General features: G+C 39.2%; 2 protein-coding genes across 2 annotated transcripts in view; one reads left to right on the plus strand and one right to left on the minus strand.

The window, feature by feature from the left end:
• LOC135162382 (protein FAM8A1) overlaps window positions 1–22,403 on the minus strand; it is a 121,464-nt gene that overhangs the window by 66,795 nt on the left and 32,266 nt on the right. The gene's annotated exons all lie outside the window — the stretch shown is intronic.
• Window positions 7,777–22,403, plus strand: part of LOC135162372 (zinc finger E-box-binding homeobox 1) — a 39,605-nt gene continuing 24,978 nt past the window's right edge. The window contains exon 1 of the mRNA XM_064120746.1: window positions 7,777–9,083. The gene's annotated coding sequence lies outside the window, so the exon portion shown is untranslated. The remainder of the gene's footprint in view (window positions 9,084–22,403) is intronic.

Here is a 22,403-nt window from a genome sequence, read left to right on the forward strand (position 1 = left end):
GGTTTGATTCCAAATATTTAAAAATATTGTAAAAGATTCTGTAAGAATGAAATATAAAAAAAAGGCGAAATCAAATAATTCAATTCCATGTCTTTTCGACAAATTTGAATAAGCCAATGTACATGTCATCAACTTCCCACCCATTTATGAACTCAATCATGAAGAGAAAGTAGAATTTACGAGACTCTAAAAACCTAATGTTGTTCATGTCTCCAGTTTTCCCATGTTTATTTCCCAAATCCCAAAAATTCGATACAACCGTATGAAGAAAAACCCGGGAGTTTGAATAAATTGATGAAGTTATTCATGAAGCTCGCTTCAATGTCGAAATGTTGAATACATTTGTGAAGAAATTTGAACTTCGAAGATGGTATTCCTGCGGAGCATCAGTGATTGACTGATCCCCGTAATAAATCAGAGAACTTAATACTTCAGTCCTCATTCCACTTCCACTGCAGTGTTTCACCACCGGGCGTCCCTTTTTTTTTTTATCATTGTATTTTCATCTTCACCTCTGCGCGGGTAAAAAGAAGTAACGTTATAAATTCCGGAGAGGATTACAACGTGTGATGATGGAATACCGTAAAATATCGGTGAAACGATTGGAGTCTGCCTCGGTCGATAAATAAGTTATTGGATCGCTCTATTAACTTTTTGGCAGAAGTGAAATTGAGATGATTGAGAATTGAAATTGAGGAGTGAGTGTGAAGAATATATTATTATCGTCCAATTTTCACTGTGTATTCAATTACTCAATTACTCGTGGAAGATGAATATGAGATCGTTATCTCCAGGGAAGTTATTCATTAGCGGAAAATGTGGAGAATTAATTGGGATATATATAATAATTTTGTGATATTTCAATTATTGCAATTTTGCGCGGAAAATATTCCCCTTCTCTGTACCAAAAGATATTTAAATTTTTTTATTGACGACTGTTAATAAAAAAAATGACTACATGTGAATTAAAAATATTTGATTTATTCATGAGTGTAAATAATTGCGGTAATTTTAACCAGCAGGAGAGACGCAACCAGCTCAATTATTAATTTCCCTAATTAATTAATTGCTTTTAAAACCAATAAAAAATCGATCCCCCCTCCCCAATGATTTCCGGGTTGAAATAAGACCGGTAGTGGCTCGACTCGGGCTCTTGTAACGAACGGTAGCACGAAACACAAGAGAGAGGAAAGCGCGAGATGAGAAAACGAGATGAGAAACACGAAGCTGCACAGGAAAGAGTCATTTTCATTCGTTTATTTGGGCATAAAACCAGCCTTTTAGACACTGACAGGATAATTGCGCATTACTGTCGCTTGTCCTCTATCAAACTGTCTTTCTCTAGTTTTTTAAACGACCTTGACGCGCCCTTGATGCACGAGCTCCACAATTTTCTCTTCGAGGAGTTCCGAGAGTGTGAGATAAATCAAACAAAAATTGTGAAAAATTTTACTGACTCTCGGATGCTATAATTTTCCCATAATTATCTAGTAATCTCGATTTGATTTGCCTTGAAGATGTTTATTCTGGCGAAAATCAAGATGATTTAATCCCATTTCGATGAATTTTAAAAGTTGTTCTTCGAAAAATCAATCGAACGGCCTTGAGGATTGTCCGAGGATATGTATCGAAGTCCAATTGTCCGTGAATAATCCAATTTCGGAGCGACGATCATTGATGATGAAGGAGCAAATTGAACTTGACCTTCATTCACAGAGAAATCGGAATTTTTTTTTTTTTCAATGCTGGTCGATTAAACCACACGTCAATTCAGCCGTGAAGATCGGAATCAATTCATCAAGTCGACAAGAACGTTCTCCGGCTGCTACAGTAGCTCATAATCCGGAATGTACTTTTAGTGGATGCTATTATCGTTTTTCAGAGATGTGGATAGTTTTTTATTTTTTGCGCTAACTCGATATGCTGAGTAACCAAAGAACTTTGCAATGAGATTTTATATATTGATGATGATGAAGTGGGAGAGCCATGATTGTATTTTCTGCTTGGAATTCATATTAATGTATCGATGAGAAATTATCTAGATGGGGTGGAGAATTATGAGCGGATGTTATGAGCAATCTCCGATGGATAATTTCCACTCGGAAAAAAATACTCAATTATGGATTTTTCCAGGATGCTAGGGCAAAATGGAACTACAGGATATTTTATGGGAGTGACACGTAGTTTTTGTGAAACTAGTAAAAATAATTAAACAATTTCTTGTAAAATAAAACACTGGAAGCACCTGCGTGAATATTCGAGTTTAAACTCCTCTGTCTGACCCTTGACTGACGGTAACCCCTTGCCTATTAGGTTCGACCAACATGAGCAACCCATAAGTACTCCATTGGATTCCCGTGAACATAAAAATTTGCCCACAACTGGAACACCCAGTCGTCATGACTTTTGGTTTAAATTTCCGTACAATTAATCCACCTGAGAGAAAAACTGCCCTTTAACTTGTAAAAAAAATGTCCACAAACGTGCCCGCTATCAATTAGGTAGGGTATCCACACAACATGCATTACGTACCCCACCGTAAGTATTTCGCAAGTTGCAAACCGTGGAGTCGCTCGATTTATGGGCCGAGCACGCCGGATCGAGTCCCTCGGAGATGGAATTATCGTTCGGCCATCTCGAGTCGCTCTCTCAGCATTACCCAGGTTGTACATACACACCATCGCAATAGGTATACTCGGTATTAACGTATACACTGCATTAGATGCTGGAGTATTACGTGTCGCAAAAAACGGATACGCGGTAAAAAGATATACCCAGGCGAATTAAATCCACTTGGAGTCTTAAATAATATTTCATTGACGTTCCTCTCCCTTCCTCATTCCTCAGAGCTTGCAACATGGGGACAGTGGAGAAATTTGGAATTGAGGGAATTTTTGGTTTGACTGAATTTCAGAGACGAATGCTCATTCCTCTGAATTTCAAAGAGGATTATTGAATTTTCAGTGACAACTCGAGGTTTTTGAGCGACGGTGACGATTAAGCATCAGTTCCGCATTTTTTTTTTATTCTTTTAAATTTCCCTTTTCAACTGCCTCACGAGGATCCCCACGTGTTGCAGACCTACAAACACATCATTACGATAATCATTATAAGCTGCGCGTACCAAAGCCTCCGGCGGATTGACATTTTTCCGTACGCCCTCGCACGTCAATAAATCCGAGTCACCGAGGAGTCTATCGAGGTGTGTGAGCTCGTGGGCCGGGGAGACGTGAAGGTGTTAACAGACCCACCCTATTCTAATCGTGCGTTAGAATGATTCTCCACCGATTTTTGGGCCAGTTAAGGGCCTGATGAGAAGACTAACGTCTCAGAGCACAAGTTTTCTTTTCTGCTCGTGCCCCCATTGGAGACTCCCGTTGGAAATTCGGTTTTCGGAGAAATTTTGAAAATTGTAGGTTAATGCATGAGAATTTTCGGAAAAAGCTATCGTAAATGGCTAGAATATTTTTAATTACTCCGTAAGACATAAAGAAACAGTTTTAATGAACGAATGACAGAAAATAATAAAATGAAGCAGAAGTAGAACACATGATTACCATTTGAGAAACTGTGAGAAAAGATTTTTTCTGAATATTCCAGATATTTTGAGAAACGTTAGTCTTCGTAATTTTTGCGGCCAACTCGACCGCTTGTTGATTTAACAATTATACTAAGTTCTCCCGTCATTGTTCCTCACGTTTTATTTATCGAATAGAAAAAATACCGGAACAAGTTTCTTCTATTTCCCAATCGACGCATGAAAAATCTGTTATGACCCTATTTATGTAAAATTCAAAATGTTTAATAAGGTTCACGACATATATTAAAATGCATTACATTAAAAATGATGAATGGAAAGAATGCAATCAATCTTGAAGATAAATGATGAACGAATAACTCATGAATAACTACGAATATTTGATCGATCTCTCTGCACTTTTGGAAGTAGTTCGATACGTTCTACAAGGAATCATGTGAGACTTTGATCTTATCAAATCGCTGTTATTGATCTGTGGCTTTTTCCACTTTGTCCAATCAACACTCAAAATTTCTTCAAAACAACTGATAAATTCGAGACATATTTTCTGGAACAAAAATTCTCCCACCTAAAATCATTCTCATAGACTAAATTATATTTTTCCCATAAACAGTTCAATTCCACTGTAGGTATTTGTCATGATCACTACAAAATTATTATTTTCGTGATAGATATTAAATTTCCTTCTTCCAAGTTGTTTAATTTCCCTCAAGTAAATCTGTTCCACTCCATTAAACATTCTCTCGTGTACCTAGTTTTTCAGCAGAAATATTTTTTCTCTCACTGCAAGAAAATTAAATTCACTCCTTCGGCCGAGCCTCAAGAACCCTTTTCTCCAAATAAACCTCCCCGACCCCCCACCCCTCTCCTAAATCTCTGAGCACCCCTTTTGACTCCCCCTGCAACGAGAGCCATCCCTCTAAAAAGTCCTTTTCAGCGAAAAAGGATCAGATTCCCCGAAACCTCCATAAGAGTTCCCACCTGATATCCAGCCTATCCAACCTAACGGTACTGGAACTCTAGCTGCAGTGGCTGTAGTGGATGTCCCAGGAGATGACGACAGAGTGGGGGTAGCCAGCGCACTAGAGTCAGAGCGAGAGCAACGAATGAAAAAAAAATCAGATAAAAAAAAAGGAGTCAGGGCGTATGTAGGTCTCGCGAGGTGATTGGCTGCGTCGAACGGGTAGACCCGTAGACCCCGTATAGACCGTGAGCGGTATGAAAACGCATGGGGCTTCACCTGTTGTATCGCCTCGTGCAGCCGAGGCACCGGAACCCCACCGCCCCTTCCCCACCCGCTCTTCTATTTCGTTCACTGGTCGAGGGGGGCGCCCACACGGAATTTCTCGGTTCGATGGAGGCCCCCTTTCCCGCCCTTACCCCCCTGCAGCCGTCACGTGTCTCTGTGAACAAGTTTGCCCCCCACGGGTGTCGATGGACTCCAACCGTTCAACCCCCCCACTGCCAACCAGATTCATTCTCATTTCTCTCCTTTGTCTTTAATGTTTTTGTTTTTTCGTTTTGATCCTCCCTAACGTCCCTTTTTCACTGACATGGGGATCTCCATTCAGATCCACCCCAAGTGAAGATTTTGGGAAGGTTTTTCTAGGGGGGTTTGCATTGGGGATAAAAATTGGGAGACGCAGGATTTTATTTAGTTTTACTTTACGAAGGGAATAGACAGTTTTTTGGGACAGGAAAATTAATTAATTAATTATGGGGTTTCATGTCATTCGGTACCTTCTAATATCCGATCTTAACAGTCCTAGGGAAATGAGGATTAGGACTTGTCGTCCTGGGAGTGGAAAAGTATTCGGATAGTCAGCTCTCGTGGCATAAAAAAATTCGATTTTATAATTGTAATTTGAATTATAGGGATTCGGAAGTCAACTATTAATTGATGCTGGAAAAATGTATCGATTATGTTGTGACGAAAGCAATTTTCCACTTGTTTAACATAAAAATAAACTGTTGTTTGTCTTTAGCTGATAATGGAACGCATAAACCAACTTATCAGCTACTTCAACCGAACAAGCCGGTATGCAGGTACGGATAACCGCATATTAACTCACATGTTTAGTACACTCAATCCATTTTATTTCTCAAATCACTCCCGAGTGATCGCTCAAAATTGCCATATGAATGAAGAAAATAGCATCCGCGATTTCTAAAGTGCATATCACTCAGCAAACATGTGATTATCCAATTAAATTTATTTTGCTAAAAGGAATCATCAGTTCAGTGGGAGTGGGCTTCAAAGAAAGTGTTCCCATTATGCGTCATGCATAGCTCCCAACGAAATTGAAGATTTCTTCAAGAGGGATTTCATAAAATTGATCGATTTTACTAAATTACTGACACGAGCGGGGCGTTCATTTCCCTACAATTAGGTAAGCACCCGACGGAATATGCTCTAGATAATTCGCAATTACTATTTTTGTCATTACTCATGTGAAATATGGCACGGAAAACTTTCTCAGTGCGAATCAACTTGGATAAAAAATCGTCAATTTTGCAAATAAAAATAATTGTAAACTAAACGTTTATTCATTCAACATTTTAGAAGGATTTGTCTCCCTAAAAATGTTTCTGGTGATGTTCCAGAATGTCTTTCATCCGTCATCCAACGGTATCAAATGCTATCAAATGGATAGAAGTGAAACAAAATTTGAATTCAAATTAAAAGGTCAATTTGAATAATGCAAAAGAGGATTTATCATCCATTAATTAACGCTGAAGGTCCAGAATGTGGCTGGAGCTCCACACGTACGTTTCAAGAAAATTGCATTTTCTATTTGTATAAAAAATTGTGAAGTCCAATTATTAACGTCGGAGAGTTTCAACTTCTGCCAGTTCTACATGCATCATCACTCTCCCCGGTATCTAATAGATGCCCCAGGAATTCAAATGAGGATTAATCTGATTTATCAGTCCCCTAACTGTATTTATGAGTGATTTATTCAATAGCCGGGACTCTATTAAACTTGATGTATGTGTCGATTTGTCTCCTGGCATTCCCAATAGGCTACCCCTCCCTCCTGAAATTAAACTAGGTCTAACTAATCAAAATGGTCAAAACAATTTCCCCCATGTAATTAGAACATCGATCATGGAAACAAAAAATTGGTAATTTTCAGGAACATGAACCATTTTCAAGGAATTCATTTTCATCCACAACATTATCACTCACGCATAAATGACGAATTCGGGAAAATCACGTGACTAACACGCTCATCACTTTTTTCCGGCCGAGAAAAACCGCAGATGTGCAGACGGGAATTCTCGGATGACACATCACCGGGGATAGAAAATCCATGAAAGAGAGAGACACGAGGTGAGTGTCGGATTGATTGAAACTGAATATGATACATCCCACGGTAATGCTTGCTTGTCTTCATCCTGAGATCCAATGGAACATGGGCCATGAAACCTAAAACCCAACGGCTATCGAGGTCCACATATTTTTACATGAGATTACTTGATCTCAATACAAGTGAAAACTCAAAAAATAAATAAATAAGTAAACCCCTTCTCTTGAAATGAAAAACAACAAATTAATCAAGCAAATGTTTCCCTTGAACATTAACTCCTTATTTTTAAAAATAATAATGTTTCCTCGATTCGAAGGAGGCAAATTCATTGTAATCAAATGATTTCCATAAACCATTAATTAATGGCAATAGCCCTATACCTTAAATACTTAAAATCCATGTTGAAAGAATTTCCAAATCACCCCCGAAAAAATCCATGGAAGCCTTCCAACTCAACGAGACGCGATGCTATTCCCTCATTGACATCACCACGCTCGCTGGCCCCAGCATCGAGTTCACTTACCATCCATCTCGCTGGCCGTCCTTGATGTATCCAGCAATCCCCTCCACCCTAACCTCCAAACCCCCCGAAACACTGAAAAGATCAAACTCTTCACATGCACACAGCCCGAAGAACAAAAAAAGCCACCTTTAATTCCCTTGTTCTCCCTCACCATTGCGCATGCGTCGTAGATCCCCCCACCGTTGCGGTGGCGGGTACCGGCGTGGGGGATGGATCGCGGGGCCCCTCGAGGGGTGCAGGGGCCGCAAAGAAATGAAAACGAGGAGTTAACGGAGAGGTACGAGAGCGCCGCGGCAGGGGAAGGGGGGGAGGAGGAGGACGAAGAGGAAAAGGGGGGAATGGAAGTACCGCTATACCTGGCAAGTCGCCGGAGGCTAAATACATACCTACCTACCTAGCTAGCCGGGGCGGGCTGTGCGCGCCCGCGGTTTCTCGTGCTTCTCTCACTCAAGAGACTCACTCGGTGCGCGCGCTGCACACACTAAACTCAAGTTTTCAACACCGGCTGAATTAAGTCGGAGTCTAAATAGCCAAAAACATCCGTGTACCGGGACACACTGGACGTACTCCTCACGTGGTCCTGTGCCCTTCTGACCAGCGCACTTCCCCCACCCCTCGACACTTACTCCCCACCCCAGTGCAGCCCCACCAGTGGCCACCACCATTTTGTAACGCAAATCTTCCCGGTATCGGAGGATTTATTTTTCGTGCCAGTGGCCAACGTTGGCTCGACACCAAACCAACCAAAAGGTGATATCGAGATTGTTTTATGGGGGGACTGAGGGATTTAACGGAGTACTCCAGTGATATATTTTCTGTGGTGCAAGTGTTTTTACTGTGAAAAGTTGGATTTTTTTTAAAAAAGGGGGGGTGGGGGAAGACAGTGTTATTTTTTTTTTTTTTCTAGTGGAGAACCGGCGAAAAATTTCCAACGATACGGATCGCTGCGCCCCTCTACCGACTAACGTGAAACAGAAACTTGACTCTTCAAGCGTGCGCACGTTTGTGGCACTTGGCTAAATGTCAAACGACTCTTGCATGTTTCCACTGGGGATTAAAGGATCTTTCTCGTTAATATTTTTTATTTCAAGTGTCTGATGCACTTTGAGACGAATTAACGCGGTGTGAGAAGCACTCAAAGTGAGAATTCTTTGCCAATTGAGAACGGAGAAAAGGGATCAGTGAAATCGTTGAGTTGTAATCATCTCAGTGTGGAATTTATTGTTGAGAACTCGAATGTGTCAACATCTGTTGTAGCAGAGGCTGGCCGCTTGTATCTGGCGGGTACGTGGCGCCACAGGAGGCAGACGTGATGATCAGTTCCTCCAAAATTCAGTAAAACATCGGAAAATTAATTTTCACCTGTTGGTTTGTACCTCAACTCGGTGGTGGTGAGGTTTTTTTTTTTTTCGGTTTCTTTTTCAACCTCGGTTACGCACAGTGCCTTCCGGGTTCATTCGTGTGCATCGGAGGGGTCCGTATGGATGTGATGAGTGTCGGGACACTAGGATTAGTCATTTTTACCGGTTAATTCTCGGTGATTTTATTATTTATACGTATTTGCCGTGAGTTTTGAGGTGTCAACAGACGTGTGGAGTTTCTTAATGCTGGTTATCGTGGTGTTGGTGGGGCCCGGGAGGAGCACGAAGGACCATTGAACTGTTTTCACACACAACTGGTGACTCTCGTGATTTTTCATTCAATCGTTGAGGTAAGAATTATGAAAAATACATTTTTTTTATTCACTTTTCGCTTGACTTTGGGAGATGGGAGGCACAATGGGTGTTTCAGTGCACGGATTAACCGTTAGAGAAACGTGACACACGTGGCATTCCTGACATGCTCCGAGTCCCCTTGCCCAGTTGAATTATCCGGATTTTTTAAAATTATTTTTTTAATTTTTGTGACAATCGCCTGGGAAATTCGGACGGTGGGAATGATTTTTCAACAGGATGTGAACGGTTCCTTTTTTTTTTCTCGTGTTTGATTTTTTCGGGGGTTTATCAGGTGGGAATTAATTAATATATCGAGTGGAGGAGGGGGGGAGAGAAAAACAAACCATACCGGTATGTCGGGGTACGTTGATCCCAGATCGCTAGTTTTGATTTTTCCATTCTCGAACGCACACGAGCACTGTGCCACTTTCACAATCTTTTCGCTACGGATTTATACCGCGTGGCGGTACGCCGGTGGGGATGGGGATTTTAAAAATGGGATTTTCGGAATTTTCAGGAAGTGAGAAGCATAAAAATCGGTAATTTTTCAATCGTGGGAAAGATTTTTGGACAGGTGAGAGGAATCGCGGTGGAAGTGATCCGATTCAGGGGATAGTGAGCACATTAATTCAAATACGAGTATATGGGTGTTTAAGACAATTCAGTCGTCGCCTCAGTCTTTGAGCTCTTCCTTACAATTATTATGGTTATTGTATTTTACGCAGATAACAGCGGGATCATTCACAATGGAGATAGTGCCAGAATAGGATAGACGAAACAATGAAAAACACTAAATATAATATTGAGGAGAAGCGATTTGTCGGGGAGATAAATATTTTAACAGTATTTCGACAGATAGTGGAGATATTTGAAGTCAATGACAGCGTTTTCCATGTACTCTACTCCGGTTTGATAATGACACTATTTCAGTTCCTCTGAACTTCCGTGTTTTCTAAATAAATCACGAAATTCAACGGATTTTAATTGATCTAGAAATTCTCCCATTAAAATACGATTATCCGAAGATCTACAAGAGATAGCGTAATGAAAATAGCTTAATCGTGAAGCCCGACAAATTCCCAATTCCCAAACACAACATTAGAACCCCTTTTGCCCCCATATTCCGGTGGATGGCGAGAAGAAACGGGTTTTCGATGAAAAATGGTTTTTGGATTATTTTTCAGACGCAGCGAAGATAATGAAAGCCAATTGTGATGGTTTCTCACGTAAATTTCATCGGTTTCTTAATTACACTATTTCCGCAGCTCTATCATTCCCTCGTTTCCAAGAGAATTCGAGGTTTATGAAGTTGAAAGTCATGAAAATCAAAGGATTTTTATTAATCTTGAAATCTCAGAGTCATTAAAATGCGGTTATCTACAGATTTATGGCAGACAGCGTGATGAAAATTGCTTCATTGGGAAAGCCAAGAAATATATAGTTTCAATGATTATATTGCCACCCATTTTGCTCCGATTCACCCGTAGAAACCGAAGAGGATCGGTTGTTGGAACAAAAACAAATTTTTCCGTCTTTGGGGACTGCTGAAGATAATTACTGCTAATTTCAGTGTTTTCCCACAAAAACTGTGTGTCTCTTCATTATATTAAGTCACGAAATGGTGACACTATTTCCCCCTGCTCTTGTTCTTCGTGCCAAATTAAGAATCATAATAATCTTGAAAAAAAAATCGGTTAAATTAAAGTCTGTCTAATTAAAATCGCGATCATCAGACGATTCTGAAAAAATAATTAAGTGAAATTTTCCTTATGAAAAACAACGATTCCCCGAGCAACAATGCCTTTTAGATTTTTTTATTGAACATTTTCCTCTGGTGCAGTCATTTTTTTTACCCTCCCTTCCCCTCCATTGATCACGGGCTATTCGTCAGGTGGATCACACCGAATGAATTATTGACTAGTAGACATTAATAATTTATGAGAGAGCGATCAGCATACCATCTCACCCGTGATTTTTGTCGTAAACACAGGTGCAGATTTGATGTGTGTAAGTCTCGAGATTATCCGAATTAGTGGTCTGATCTGAATTAATCGCGTGACGCAACAACGAGGATTTCCGAGTTAACAGAGGGGGAACTTGTGAACAACCGGAACTCAATTCTCATTCATGTGAAGTAAACATAATCAAGTTGGCAATTACTCTCATCATAATATAGGCAATATACATCTGCTGATAAATTAGAAATTTTCTCCGAGTGGAGTTTACACGACGAAGTATTTTAAATTGGATTGAACTTTGCCCCAACGTTGGCAGCCAGCAGTGCCCCACTGGTGACCCCTCACCGACCTGGGCCCTTCTGTTGCCAAACGTAGTGTGCACTCACTAGAACTCGAATTCGATTATTTTTAATGAATGGAAAATTATGAAAATTGTATGTAATCGAAGCTGCAGTATTCCTGTTTCCATTTTTGTTTACTTGATCAAGTTGTTCTTCAGAGACCTGCACATTCCCCTAGATCGTTATATAAAATTTTCCAATAAAATAGTGTGGAAATCTGACTGGCCATTAATTAATTTCCATCCGAAAAAGCCCTAAAGCCCTGGGAATTTCTACGGTAACGAAATATTTCGAAAAATTATTATAAATAAATATATATCATATAGATAAATATTCTGTCTCGCACATTCGCTGGTTTAGAAATATCCTCTGGAATTTTATTATTACGTAATTGTTTCCTCGATGAATTTTCTCGTGCTCATATCGGCCCCAAGACTAGAATATTTTTAGAATACAAAGGGTTCACCTGACGCGGCAACCGGATCAGTCATTGACCCCATTCGGGATGATCTTTAAAGGGCTGAACGCTCGGGAGCCGATGAAATGAGGCAAAAAAAGGGCCTAGAAAACCGGAACCTTCGGCCCATCCTCCCATACCCTCTCACCATTGGTCATTTGTCTTGGGTTGTGGCGCCAACAGCCTTGGCCATTATAAGAGGTTCAACGCTGCACACTAGGCGCTTTCTTACCGTTTTATCTCATCCTTTCTGGCGGTGAAAAAAATTTGATTCTCCGACTGATAATATTGTTCTTGATTCAATAACCCCTTTTTTGCTTGATATCTTGATGGGATTGGAGGAAGCAGAGGCTGAATTGAAGGATAAAAATTTTTTCTTTGATAAAATTGAATTTGGAATTTAATAACGAGTAGTGGGGCTAAATGATCCGGTTTCTTTGATTTTATATTTATTCGTCCCTGAGACCTTCCATACCTATTACATGCTCAACCGTCCATTCCCATTCCCTCGATGAAGAAGGGAATGATAAAGAATTTTTGTTTCATTGGAAATTTCCTGCTTAATTGTGAAAATTGTTCTGCGTTGAATTATAACGATTACGATCGTTGGAATAAAACTTTTGCGAAAATAAAAAATGGAAATATTGTTCAATTTCCAAACTTGTCCAGACACAACTCCAAATTATTATTCCCCTTGTTCCCAACTGACGCAATACAAAAAAAAAACTGTCCGGCAACGAAAGATCGATTGATCTCGTTCCAATGGCGACATGATTGCCCAGACACACATGCCCCCGAGAAAGTGGGATATAAAAATAAAATCTACGGCCTTCACTTAAAAACTTGAGTCTTGCGAGATTTATATGACATTTAATTGTCACAGTCTCATACCTATCTCCTTTATCCAACGATTCCCGGCTGGCCAGGGGAAGATAAAAATACAAATACTTAATTATGAATGATTATTGCAAATTGACCGAGCTAATTGGAAGCCCATGTAATTGGGTGGTATTTGATTTGATTTTTATGATTCTCTTCATGCTCGTTGCATATTAAACGTGAGGCATCCTGATGCAAAACTAAAAATCCTTTCACCACAAATGAGCTACACCATGTGCTTTCTTTATTACCCTGATTGTAGTTTTATTCATGCACAAGCGCCCCTCATGCGATAATTTTTTCTATATAAATAATTTGATATTAAAATCAATATCTTCATCTTCGAGGCTCAGTATGTGCCTCAATTGAAATCATTAAAAGAAAATTGAAATAAATCTGAAACCTTCAGTGATAAATATCGAAAAATCAAGTCCATTTAGCCCCTCTCCATTCATCCACCCCTTCCCCTCCCACTAATTCCTCTTTCCCTTCATGAATCACCCCAATTGTCAGAAAAAAATCTTCTCAACAAAAGCATTATCCCAAAAACAATTTTTTAACATTCCTCTAGCCCTCAGATGGGACACGAATTGTTGTCGCTTGCACTGCGGGAAGGCTCGTTAAGTATTACCTGCACGCGGAAGTTTTTGTCGGCGCGTGATACACAAGCCTTACAGTGGAAAAAAAAACCGGTGAATAAAAAGATATAAAAAAAAGTACCCACATGAAAGAGAAAAAAAAATTCACGAGACAGGGAGAGAAATACCAAAAGGCACAGCCATGAGAACACAACAAGACGAGGAGATATTCAGTGTAATATGTATGCAGACTCGTGAAACTGTTGCCTCGTAATTATTTCCGCCCTCCCCCTCCTCCTCTTTCTTTCCTGATCAGCGAAAATATTGCATCGCGTACTGACAAATGTGATTTTAATGTTAATCGATGAGGAATCCATGGATATACAGGACGTCTGCAGTCGTTAGCATAATGTATCGCACGTATCCCTTGATCTCAACATAATATTGTGAAGAAAGTTTTTTTTTTGGGATTGTTTACCGCGGCGGTTGTCCCATGCTGTCTGGGAAATTGGGGGGATGTTTTATGAGTAAATTTATGAACTTATCGATTATGAAATCCTACAATTGATTAATATTTTTTGAAAATAAATATTTCAATAAATGCTTTGAATTGTTCAGTAATTTTTCTCGATTTCTGAGGTCACAAGCTATTACTCGCGGGTAATTTACGGACGGGGATCTGTAGCCCCAATAATGGCACCTCTTGTATTATTTTAATGATTAGAAACTTTCCTGAAGAGTAAATACTTCAGTTCAAATGAATAACTTCCACTTTATCATTATTATTACTACTCTGGAGAACATCACTGCAACCTTTTCATTTAAAAATTATTTCCTTCTGTAATAATCATGTAAATTTCCTGAGAAGTCAATAGCCTCTTAATTTCTCCTTACCGAAAGACTGCTTTAATGAGGAAAAAACCAGACGATTGGAATAATGCCAAATAAATCGAAAGTGTTGATTGAAATAATTCCTCACACCCCGTGAACACCAATTCCCCGAATAGAAAAAATCCTAATGGACTTGGAATTCCAAATGCTCATCATCCGTGACCGTGAAACAGCACTATATTTTAATTTTTCATCTTTTCATTCTTTTAACTTTGTTTCTACCATTACTATAGACAACCCATTAACATTGTGTTCAGCAACACGAAATGAAATACGTTGAGAAGACTCCGCATATTTATTACTCATTACTGTATTGATTGACAATGAATTGGAGATGATGTCTATGAGATGAATTTCTGAATATACCATTTTATTGCTCACAAATTTGTTTTCCAATTATTGTTTTTTTTATTATATTAGCTACTACCAGTTGATAACGGTTACTCGGTCTGATTAATTTTTTTATGGAAATCAATTGTAGATCGAGTTCATATTTATTTTTGAGGGAATAAAAGTTCTGTTATGGAGAAAAAAATTTTCCCATCATATGTTAATCTTTTCCAAGTTTCAAAATATAAATGAGGGGGTGAGGAGGGATTTACAGCTTTGTAGAACTATGGGATAATTTTCGTGAAGAATTTTCTCCCTCTTCCAGCATTTGTGCACACTAACGGATTGCCTAATATATAGCCAAAATATTTTTCAAAAAATCCCCAGCCACTGTTTCAACTTTCCATCAAAACGAGCCCATAGACGTGCCCCCATGAAAATAGTAATAGACTTTGAATTCCGGCTGTCCATCATCCGTGACCGTGATGCAGCGTTAATTACCGACGTATTCGACATATCCCATAGTGAGTCCCTCAGTAACAATGAAAACCAACAACGCGAGAGGTGGGTGGCAGTGGGGAGGGGGCTGCATTACCAGTATTATCTCGCAATTTTCCATATGCCATCACGTGTAACGGGGCCATGCCCGCATAAGTATCACCTTATTATCGGTACAACGAAAATTCGCCGGATGAATTGACAACGAAATTCCCTATCACAGCGAATTGATCGCAGCCGGAAACGAAGAATTTCATTTATTTATTCATTTTCTTTATTTATTTATGGCGATGAGGAGGACTCGATTTATTTGCATGAGTATCCGTACGATCAAGATGTTTTGGCTGGTTGTAACCAGCACTATGGACCTCCCCTCTGTAAACACGACTCGATGTGCGTCGCGTCTCGTGTTAACTTTCCTCTCGCGGTGAAACTTCCGCTCAACTGTCCATAATCGGATGTTGAAAAAAATTTGTTGAAAAATATATTTACTCTTCTGAGTAACCTGTCACGGTGGGATAAAAAGGTCTTATGGGATTATTACAAAGTGAAATTAATTCGTCAAGGGTTTTTGTCAGTGGTGGATGGAGTCTTGATTTTCTATTCATGAATTATGCGAATTTGTTGTTTTTGTTGGACACGATGAGAGATATCCCTGGGGGGATAGGAGGATGGATGGGGGAGGGAGAGGCTGGGGAAAAATTCCATTGTTTCTGGAGAGGGAAACAATGGCATTTGTTTATTTTTGAATGACGGGTTTTTTAATGGAGATATTCGAGTTTTAACTGCGGTTTTAACGCCTATTACAATTGACAGGAGATTATTGTTATTCATTAATGCAAAATATGAGGTAAATGCATTGGCTAATTAATTCATAGTAGAATTTTTTGAAGTACTAATATTAGAGGGTAAGGAAGAAATTCATAAGTCTTCGGAATATGAAAAATATTTGAACCAAAAAATTAATTGAAAGAGCTCACGCCACTGAAAAAATCATACTTCCGGTACTGTACTGACATTATTCATTTTCAGAATTTAATTAAAAATCCACTTGATTTTTACTCATCAATCTTCTTCCGTAATGACCCGCGAGGAGAGAATTTTCATTCTCATATTTAAATAAATGGCGTAAAATGTAATTCCCAAAATCCAATCAATTGTCCAAAAATGGCAGTCATTCCCATTATTTAAAAATTGAAAAGAACCTGTAAAGATGGAGAGAAAAAAACACGGTAAAAACCGGCAGTGTCGATCCCACGAGCTCACGGGGAGATGGATATCTCCGACGTTTGGCTGGTTTCCTTTGTTTTGGCCGGTGTATATCGAGACTTCCTGCCATTTTCTACTGAGTAGGGCGACGTCTCTGGTGGGTTACCTGAGCCGCACTCGCGTTTATACCTCTTCAAGGAAGCAGAGTAGAAAAAAAAATCGTATACGACGAGCACGAATAAATAAATAAAAAAAATCACTGGTGAATGAAGACGCATGGAAAACGGTGAATTTAAAGGGCTGAAGCGGAAATGAGAAACCGTTAACAGATGATTTCATTGAATTCTGCCCGGGATAAAATCATTACGTACAAGTTAAAGACCTTCAATTCAATTCATTTGAATAATTCCCCGCTTTCAGCGATTTTTGAACCATCAACTAACGAAGCGATGAATTAATTAATCAACTGATGGATTAATTGTCATCAGTGAGTTCCCAAAAAAGACAAAAAATCCAGCAAAAAAATTCCATTAACAATAAAAATAAAAATAAATCAAATGATTTCTTGTTATCGCTAAAAACTTCTCACGAGGAATAACTGTAATTTATTCCCCTCATTAAATTTATTGATAATTGTACAGAGAATTGGAAACACTCAGGCATCGATTGCACAACGATTTAAAATTTTTTCCTTATTGTATTTTTTTATTTTTCAACTCGAACAAATCGTTGGACAATTTTTTTATTTGTTCAGAACTAGACATTAAACTAGAAAACAAGCGAGGCAGGTTTTCCATAAACGATACTCTGACATTTGCCGGGTTGATAGCACACGAGTGGTTCACCTATTCGCCTTACCCCATGTAACGTATTTTCGTATCTCGCGAGAGCGTCGATTTATATATTTTACTGAGGTAAAGGATAAGTATACATACGCACCCATCCTGCAGAGTCCCCAGTCTCACTAACACGTACACTCATGGCTTATAATACACGCCAACGGATAATATTATTCCGTGGTTTTCGTCGAGTCAATTGCATTCACTATCCTCCGGGCAATCGGCTCTCCTGACGTGTGCGTGATGGATATGATTTGTCTGGCGGAATTTCTTACCAGGGGAATTCACTTTTCCGGGAATCAATTTTTCTTCTTTTCTCAAACTAACTTTTTGAAAAATATTTTTCCTAGATTTTTCAAGCAATAGAAGAATAAAAATAGTTTAATTATTACACTTTAATTCATTCCTTATCTTTACCTTAAACAATCGCTAAACGACCGATAATTTTATGAATGAAAAAAAAATTCCACCAGACAAATTTCCATTAATTTCCCAAAACTATTTTCCAAATAATCTCCCCATTTCTCCATATCCCTGACATTTCAATAATTCATAATAATTTCCTCCGATAAGTACCTCAATTGTCCACATTCGCCATTTCTCTCCGACATGCTGATTCACCCGAATGAAAACGAAAAAAAAACCTACTCCGGAACAATAACGCACGGCAGAGTCTACACAAAATTAATTCAGCATAAAGCCTCAGTTGCCTCAATAATGCAGCCATGTAACTGCCAATCAAAGGCCATCCGGAATTGTTCTACAGCCGAGAACAATTTGCTTTTCATTCCAATAACGAAAATTGATTCTTAAGAAGAAACAAACAATTCCCCGAGGATATAAAAAAAAAAAATACATTAAAATACATGTGGCCTTCTCCAGCGCCGGGATCACACAGATCTCGGTACAATTTCTCTTATTTAACCGTGTGCACGCGCGCTTGCGCCCCAGAAATACAAAGGAATGGAGTCTATATACAACGAAAATGTACAAGCCAACAGTGCGGCATTTATCTGATCCGGCCATTATTTCCCCGTAACGCTTCGCGAGTTTATTCTCTCGTATCTCCTGAGACCTCACCCCCTCCCCCCACTACCACAACACGATTTCATTTGCCAACGTCATTTATTATAACTCAACTAAACGTTCGATATTACGTAAAAAATCATTCTTTGTTTCCATTTCCACTTCGGTTGTAATTTTTTTTGTTGTTTCGGGAAGAGATAAAATTTATCATGTCCTGGAAGTGCAGTTATTACTCATTTGTTCATTAAATTTCACCTTGGAGGAGCACAGCCGGTGGTGAAAACGATATTTGCAAAGGATTCTACATCAGATGGTGAAGAATTTCCCACAAAAAAATTCTGTGCTAATGAGAGAACTAGAGAGGGGTAATTGTTATTAAAGATTGAACATTCCAGAGTGGTTTTTGCTTCCGGACGGAAGATTGCGATAGCTCTATTTGAGTTGAGAATTATTAATATCATCTGAGAAGTCATAAAGAAATTCTCCCGTTAATATATTGAATTTTTTATTGACACAGTTGACGATGGGAACATAAGTTCTGAGATTAACTGAGGGAACAAAGGAACCACGGAACTTTTCGCAAGTTTGCACGTTATTTACGATTATCCATCGATTTTGTTTTTTATGGGTTTTCAACACTTTTTTTTGCAATAGGATTTATTGATCATGCCTATGAATGGAGAATGAGGGTTTCCAGAGCAGTCAAGTGTAACGGCAAAATTGTGATGATGGGGTTTGTTGCATGTAAATGGGGTTTTTTAACGGGCGGAGGTGAAGAGAATTAACGCACATGAGCTACAAACATTTTCATTCAACTATTAGTTAAGTGGATAGTTAGATTTTTGAGTTTACTCGATGCATAAAGTCCTGATGTGATACTGTGACCATTACAGAACACGCCATATCCGATAAACCCCATGGGGTTGTCACTCATAGTTCCGGTATCTTTATTATCACTTGGAAAAATTAAAAAGATATGTGAAGAAAAATTCGCGAAAAACAAATCCCTTGTCTACCTTTGCCTGCTAGTGTAGTGGTACACACATTAATCCGTAAAATAAAGTTATCAAAAGGGAGAATACAGGGGGGCCCGGATGATTAACCTGTTTCGGTATGTCGGACATCCCTGTGAAGTGCACAAGGGCCCCGCGAATGAATAAATCGCATGAAGCAGAAGGGGAAATGAAAGGGAGCATTGAAAATAGTCTGCCTGCTCTGGCCACTGTAATATTCCGCCCTGCAGGTACATCCAATTCACATCCTCCTTCTGCCCTTTCAATTGACTCCGTGTAAACACAGTGCAATTTACATCTCAAGAATTCCACAATTGTCTCGACATTTTTCTCATTTTTTTCACTGAGTTCATTCATTCATCCGTTGAATATACCCATTGTCTGGGTGTCTGCATAAATTTCAATCCTACACTGTGTCCGGGAGTCAATTAATGGATTATTTTTTGATTGACCAGAGGAAAAGGTAGCTCCATCGCGATTACCATTCCTGTTTGTAATGATAAAGGGAAGCTGTGGAATTTTATCGATTGTCTTGTTACACGTGTGAGAAAAAAAATTCCATTCAATATTTATGAGAAAAAGAATAAGTTCTCCAAGTCAGGGAAATTTATCAAATTAAATTATTTATCAGTTACAACATGTTTTGTCGTAATAAAAAAAATTCTACATTTTTCGTTCAAGTACATTTAGTGTCATTCTTTAAATAATTACGGGAGACGTCCTTTCCTCAAAATTTCCAATTCTTCCCAACATCAGACCGCGAATATTCCCGGAAATGCATAAAAACGTCTCGTCTTCGCTCGCATTCCCGTCGAATTTTCCCGCCCATCCATTGTGACCACTCCCTCCCATCACCGTGAAATATAGACAAACCCATTCTCTTTTTTTTTCACCTCATTCATAATTTTTCAGCAACCCCATAAAAACATCCATTATCCTCTGAAACAAACCTTTTCACCACGTATCGGAATTTAAATCTCGGTATCTAGTTACCCGAGAGCTGTGCATATCCTCCTTGACTTCGACACCGAAAGAGGTCGCGTGTTTTTCATTTGTGAAAAAAAAAATGGAGATAAAAGAATATACATATCCCCGAGGCGCATTATAAGGCACCGGAGCCCCAGCGTCATTGCTACATCGGGGCCTGAATTTGCGCCTGTACACACGTGTGCCTGGGTAATAATCCTCGTGTTGGTTTGCATGCACCAGGAGAGACTATCGACTCGTCCTACGCTCTAGCCGAGGTATATTGTGATTGTGACGAGGAGTGGTGACTTCGGGGAGATATGAATGTGCATCATGCCGCATGCCACGTGGATGATTCGTCCTGCACGACGATTTTCCACCCCTGGGACTGCATCATCGCGAGGAATTTTTATTTGTCGTGGCAATTACATTCCCACTTTATCCTCACACCGTTAAATAATTAATTATGAAGGTGAAGGGCCGGCTCTATATATATTAACGGGAGAATTATTTTTTTATCTTCATAGAAACTCGTAGAAAGGATTTGGGCGGCCGACGATCGTTCATGAATCTCCAGAATAATCAAAGATCTTCGGAAGATCTCCCGATGAACCGAAAAAATTCTCTAGATCTTCCAAAGCAAATTTCCCAGTACATTAAATCTATTAGCGGAAATCAGGGAAATTCGTGTGAATAATAAATTTCAGAAACTCCAATAAATTAGAAATCCGGTGGAATTTCGTGCTAAATATTCACCATTAAATTGAATGAAAAATATAATGGCTCGAGGATACATGTAATGAAAGGGTTTCGATACAATGAATTATCGTAAATTTGTATACCCTCTCGCCGGTAAATCAACGAGAAGTGAATAAAATAATCCTCCAGAAATTACCTCTGACGTTTTAAACTCACCCGGGGACACTTAGGGATTTTATCGCACATTATAAAGTAAATTATGTTAGGCCTAGTGAGCACAATGACTCGATTGTTCGTATTTTCAAGGACAGTAACATAACAAGGAGGAACAAAATAACGAGACACGAAACGACGCGAGCGTGACTCCCTTTGATGCTCACTGTTTCAAACTTCTTTCTTTTTATTTCAACGTCTTCGCTTCGGAGACAGCTGTTCTCAATAGACTCAGGCCATGTTTCGTAAGGTTTCTCGCGTCTCACTCGTATCCTATCCATAAGGAGTTTTATCGTTTAGAAATATCTGTGACAATGTATTGATTGAATTCCGTCGGGTGGCGCGAGAGGGGGCCTGGCGCAGCCAATCAGACCATCGGGGAAAATTTATGATGAAAAACGCGGCAATTAAAATCTTTTTGCTGTAATTGTTGGCGACTTGAGACCTGAACAAAATCAGTGTTTGAAAATTTTTCTTTCAATGTTCCCTCACAAATTGACAATTTATTGTTGGCTACTTGCCCGATTTCGTTCATTTTCCAGTGACTTCAACGCTTGCACAGAACATCCTTCCCCCACTACTGTCAGTACCTCCCAGCGAGCAAACATCAGAATTAATAAAAATGTCGAGATACTCCAAAACCCATGAAATTGCCCGGCCAATAAATTCCCCATTCCCCCAATAAATAACAAATTACCGTCGGGAGATAATGCAGGTAGAGGTGATACGGAATAATGAAAGACTCCCATAAATATCAGAAAGATGAATAAAAAAACTAAGGGGTTTACGAGACAGCCCGGGAGGTCGCTACACGTTTATGGGTAAGTCATAATTCGCAAGTGGGTTAAAACTCGACATAAACAATCCGACGAATTCAGAAGGGGTACGCTAAGAAAAAAAACAAAAAGATGGAAAAAAATGGGGGGGAATTACTTCGTAAAACAGTTCGCATGAATATATTTATTTATTCACCGACACACGAGCAATCGCCTCCTACATAAAATAGAGCCCGCGTTACTGGTTACACACATACAGACATTCGTCATGATTTTAACGGCATTACGAAATAACAGCGTCCGCCATGATTATCTAAGAGCCATAAAACTGGAGTAGAAAATATCCGGGCAAAACTTACTAGCAGTTTTGTGGTATTTTTCGTCGTCAACTCTAGTCTCATTTGTCCCGGAATGCCTGTAATTATCCTTGCTAATTCAAACAGTGAACACAGAACAGTTTGTTGAATATATTTTAGTACTGATGAAACGAGAAATCGAAGGAAATAGCTCCGAAATGATACAGACGCAAGCAAAAAATCACTGCTTCACCTTGAGGTGAATATCTCTCTCGCTAGTCACGTTTTCTTGTCAGAGTTGTATCGATTTTTATCACTTGTTTTGATTTTTCTTGCCGGAATTGTAT

The sequence above is a fragment of the Diachasmimorpha longicaudata genome, chromosome 5, assembly GCF_034640455.1.
Source record: "Diachasmimorpha longicaudata isolate KC_UGA_2023 chromosome 5, iyDiaLong2, whole genome shotgun sequence".
Taxonomy (NCBI): domain Eukaryota; kingdom Metazoa; phylum Arthropoda; class Insecta; order Hymenoptera; family Braconidae; genus Diachasmimorpha; species Diachasmimorpha longicaudata.